This window comes from Engraulis encrasicolus, chromosome 6 (assembly GCF_034702125.1).
Source record: "Engraulis encrasicolus isolate BLACKSEA-1 chromosome 6, IST_EnEncr_1.0, whole genome shotgun sequence".
NCBI lineage: Eukaryota > Metazoa > Chordata > Actinopteri > Clupeiformes > Engraulidae > Engraulis > Engraulis encrasicolus.
The window spans coordinates 35868369-35873891 of record NC_085862.1 but is presented as its reverse complement, the minus strand read 5'-3'; positions in this window follow the sequence as shown (position 1 = coordinate 35873891).

Here is a 5523-nt window from a genome sequence, read left to right as displayed (position 1 = left end):
ACTCTTAAACATGGGAAAGACAAAGGAACACAGCATACAAGTGAGGCAGATGTGCGTCGACCTTCACAGGTCAGGCAGAGGCTACAAGAAGATTGCCACTCAACTGCAGCTGCCCATATCCACTGTGAGATGAATAATTAAGAAGTTCAAAACACTGGAACTAGACGAGGATCCAAGTTTCTTTTGCCACCACGCACAGTGAGGAGGATGGTAAGAGAAATCAAAAGATCTCCAAAGCTCACTGTTACAGAATTACAACAAATGGTAGCATCCTGGGGTCACAAAGTCTCCAAATCAACCATCAGGCGCTGTCTACACACCAACAAGCTGTTTGGAAGGCATGCACGGAGAAAACCTTTCCTCACACACAATCATAAACGCAAATGTCTGGTGTTCGCCAAGCAGTATTGGGGCCTCAACTGGGACCGTGTGCTTTGGTCAGATGAGACCAAGATTGAGCTTTTTGGCAACAAACACTCTAAGTGGGTCTGGCGTGCCACGAAAGATGCGCATGCTGAAAAGCACCTCATACCCACTGTGAAGTATGGGGGTGGGTCAGTGATGCTGTGGGGCTGTTTCGCTTCCAAAGGCCCTGGGAACCTTGTTAGAGTGCATGGCATCATGAATGCTTTGAAATACCAGGACATTTTAAATCAAAATCTGTTGCCCTCTGCCCAAAAGCTGAAGATGGGTCGTCACTGGGTCTTTCAGCAAGACAATGACCCTAAACATATGGCCAAATCTACACAGAAATGGTTCACCAGACACAAAATCAAGCTCCTCCCATGGCCATCTCAGTCCCCAGACCTCAACCCCATTGAGAACCTGTGGGGTGAACTGAAGAGGAGAGTACAGAGGAGAGGACCCAGGTCTCTGGATGATTTAGAGAGATTCTGCAAAGAGGAATGGCTGAAGATCGCTCTTTCTGTCTTTTCCCATCTTGTGAAACATTATAGGAGAAGATTAGGTGCTGTTTTGTTGGCAAAAGGGGGTTGTACAAAATATTAACACCAGGGGTGCTAATAATTGTGACACACATTATTTGATGTCTAATAATTATTTCTTTATGTGGGATTTTTTCCCCACTGAATAAATGCACTTGTATTGAAGGTTGGATTTTTCTCTTTTTTTCCATTAAGGTCCCATATTATTTAGAAAAAAAATAAAATAATTGGAAGCTAAAAAACACATCTCAACCAGGGGTGCCAATAATTATGGAGGGCACTGTATAATGTGTTTATGCGATTGCTTTCTTATATCATAATGTCATCTCATGTCAAAACATGTGTTTTTCTTTGTTTTCCAGGCATCATCTTTACATTACATTACATGATCTAAATGTAGGCCTATCCAGCATAAACATAATGTAACAAACAAACATTCAAAATGTTTTGCATGCACCCAAACTACTGATCGTCAATGATACAAGATTGTGTAGGATGTGTTGAGTGCATATTTTCATATCGTTGTCTGTTTTTTCCCTTTGCAGAGAAACAACTTTCACCTGCTGGACTGACATATCTGTGCAATTTCAGAGCATGCTGTGCTTAGAAATGACCTTAATAGCCTTGCACAGTGTAGCAAACACGCCTTCAGGTGAAACCAAAACATATGGAACCACTGATGTTTTTTTCAAAAGGTACTTTTTCAGTGAGAATTTTTGTTTGCCTTTCATTTTGTTTTTAATGAAATTTTGCCAGTCATTTGGCAACCAAGTGTGGCTCTGTCTGAGAGAGACATTTTGCGGTTAACAGATGAAAAACAGGGGAAACAGGTACCTCATGAGGATGTTTTTCTCTCCTTTTTTTCTTTCTCTCAGACAGGTACCCATGAGGATGTTTTGCTTTTTTTTCCTTTCTTCTTGCCTTTTCTTTCTTTCTCTCAAATAGGTTAGCGCATGGCTCACTTGCTTGCACAGTAGAGGTTAAGGGCACATTTTATTTGAGCCTATCTAATTAATGCCGGCGATTGATTGAGCGGAAAGCTTTGCAAGCTAGCGGAGTGCGCCAATACATGGCGATTCCCCCGAGCTCCCCCCACCCCCATATATAGCATCCGCTCTGGCATCTCATCCGTCACCAGAATCATATATATCCATATCCAAAGCACCTCCTCACTGCAGCACAGCACACCTGCCCCCCCCCTCTCAAAATCCCTATTGATCCAAACACGACCCCCCCCCTCCCCTTCTCCAAGCCTCTCTCCGTGATTATTGCCAAGACAATGCTCCATTGCAGTCTTCATTGATTGCAACCAAAAAGGCAATAGAAAGAAACAACTGCTCAGATTTGACTCACAAACCCGCATCTGATGGGGTATGGATGATGGATCAGATTATCTGTATGGTGAAAAGGAAAGTGTTAATATTAATAGTTAGGTCGCTGCAGCTTTGGCCGGGCCTGGGACATCTGAAAGTCATCTGAAAGCCCCATGTCCCCCCACCCCCCCTGTCAGCTTCCCTGGTTCAGAGTTGGGAGTAAGGAGCAGGGGTGATACATTACATTGTATCTATTGGGCTGGGGGGCCCTTTCAGATGACTTTGTCTTGGGCCTGGCCAAAGCTGTCGGCGGCCCTGAAGGAGTATATGGATATCAGTGTTGGGGGGGGGTGGGTTGGATTGGTGAATGTCTCCTGAAAGCTAACACTGAGTTTGGAGTAAGGCGCATACGGATATCAGTGTTGGAGAGGTGGGGTCTCCTGAAAGTTAACACTTTGAGGCCTTGGACATCATCTAACTCCGTATTTCTCGCATGCGGAGCTCGGGGTTCTGACTGGCCACAGAAGAGGCGAGAACCGTCTCGTGGTGTTTGACAGGCAGACTCAAACATTTATATAACCTGTAATAAACATTTATGAGCAAGAAAAAAAGGCCAAGAGCAGGCCAGAGAGGAACACATGAAATAATAGAGTTGGAAGTGGTCTGTGTGTTTATGGCTGGGATGGCCTGGGCTGCGCTGGCGGGAAGGAGAAGAGAGCGTATGCTGACGAGGTCACTGTCATGCTATAATGCCATTTGGAGCAGGAGACCGCATGGGGCAGAGGGACAAGTGTGTGTGTGTGTGTGTGTGTGTGTGTGTGTGTGTGTGTGTGTGTGTGTGTGTGTGTGTGTGTGTGTGTGTGTGTGTGTGTGTGTGTGTGTGTGTGTGTGTGTGTGTGTGTGTGTGTGTGTGTGTGTGTGTGTGTGTGTGTGTGTGTGTGTGTGTGTGTGTGAGAGAGAGAAAGAAAGAAAGAAAGAAAGAAAGAAAGAAAGAAAGAAAGAAAGAAAGAAAGAAAGAAAGAAAGAAAGAAAGAAAGAAAGAAAGAAAGAAAGAAAGAGGAAGAGACAATTTTCTATCAGCAGGATTTTCTGAAGCGCTGTTAACGTTTTGTCACATTTTGTTCCCTATGTCCATAACGGAAGCTTTGCGTGTGTGTGTCTGTGTGTGTGTGTGTGTGTGTGTGTGTGTGTGTCTGTGTGTGTGTGTGTGTGTGTGTGGGTGTGTGTGTGTGTGTGTGTGTGTGTGTGTGTGTGTGTGTGTGTGTGTGTGTGTGTGTATGTGTCTGTCTGTCTGTCTGTCTGTCTGTCTGTCTGTCTGTCTGTCTGTCTGTCTGTCTGTCTGTCTGTCTGTGTGTGTGGTGTGTGTCTACGTGAGTACGTGCGTGCGTCTGTGTGTGCATTTGTGTATGCATTTGTGTGTATGAATGTGCATGTGTTTAAGGGGTTGCATGGCTGGAAAAGCGTTTGTGTTCGTCACAGATGCAAAGAGGACAGTATTGGGGGAGGTCATGGCCACACCATTTGGAGTGAAGACTGGGACAGAAGGGAGATGTGCTGCTATAAGTGGGGGGATGGATGGCAGTTATGGCAAGAACAGCATCAGGCTTGTGTTGAGGGTTACAGACGTTGACGTCTCCTCCGCACCTGTTTACTGTCTTTGATCACTGTGTGTGTGTGTGTGTGTGTGTGTGTGTGTGTGTGTGTGTGTGTGTGTGTGTGTGTGTGTGTGTGTGTGTGTATGTGTGTGTGTGTGTGTGTGTGTGTGTGTGTGTGTGTGTGTGTGTGTGTGTGTGTGTGTGTGTGTGTGAGAGAGAGAGAGAGAGAGAGAGAGAGAGAGAGAGAGAGAGAGAGAGAGAGAGAGAGAGAGAGAGAGAGAGAGAGATCTGTGGAGGAACAACACAGGGAAGGGGAAGTGGAGTGGTAGTGTGGTAGTGTGGGGGTGGGTGTGTTTGTCTGGGCGGCTGATTGCAGAAGCATACACGCTGCACAGACATACAGGTGGCCAGAGAACAGGAGGGGTGGAGACCCAGACAGGGATATACATCACCCCATATACACGCACATGTACACACACACATACAGTGCAGTACACACCCACACACATCCATGTATTCACAGACACACACGTGCATACGTATGTACACATACACCCCCCCCCCAAAAAAAACCCCACCCACGTACATCCATCCATACAATGCATATTCAGGCACAGCATGCACACACACCGATGTACAGGTGTTGTCTCTGTCTCTGTCTCGCTCTGTTTCTGTCTCGCTCTGTTTCTGTCTGTCTGTCTGTCTGTCTGTCTGTCTGTCTGTCTGTCTGTCTGTCTGTCTGTCTGTCTGTCTGTCTGTCTGTCTGTCTCTCTCTCTCTCTCTCTCTCTCTCTCTCTCCATTCTTTTTTTCCCCTAGGTTTTATTCTCTCAGACACACTCACAAATACATACATTCAAGGCCTATGTAGTTATATCAGGTCTGGCCGTTGCTTCAGCATGGGGCTGACCTTCTCTCTGTCTGTGCCACAGGTTCTATTTGACCATTAAAATCTGCCAAACTCCCTTTCATCGCACTCCTACCAGTAGGTCAAGCTCAGTCGGTGGCTTTGTTGCGAGCACTCTTGGGCTGAGTCACCCGGCCTCAGTCATTGCAGCCTATCTAGAAAATCATTAACATCTCCACTCTGGCTATTGACAAGCTTATGTCGGTTACAGTATCAGCAAAGAAAGCATCAGCCAAAGTAAAGTGTGCTTTTTTCTGACACACGTGTGAGTGGGAATTGAAAGTGCGCCTCATGAAAAAACCACACACGCAGATGTTCTGTGGAAAAAATATAACGGTTGGGTTTGAAGTCAGTCATCTTGATAAGCCATGCAGAGTTTTGTAATTGTAAAAAAGAATTGTAAAAATATCTTAAAAAAAAAAAAAAAAGGATATCTTTTTTAAAATAATGATGTTATTTCTATAGCAAAAGGCAAATGAACTCACAACACACCACAACTCTGCAAGGGACAAAAGACAATATGTGAAGTTGTTGACTTTTAAAGCTTCCTTGTTCTTTGAACTGCTTCCTCTTGATTCCAGATATCGTCAAAATATAGCCACTTACTAAAGAATTTGTAACTTCTTTGTCTATGTGTGTTAAGATACCTTACAAATTCTCTCCCTTTCTCTTTTTGAAAGAACTTGAATTCTATTTGAAAGTGTGCAACCATACCAACTTGACAGTGGTCACAGGTTCAGCTTTCATGGTTGTCTGACAACTCTAT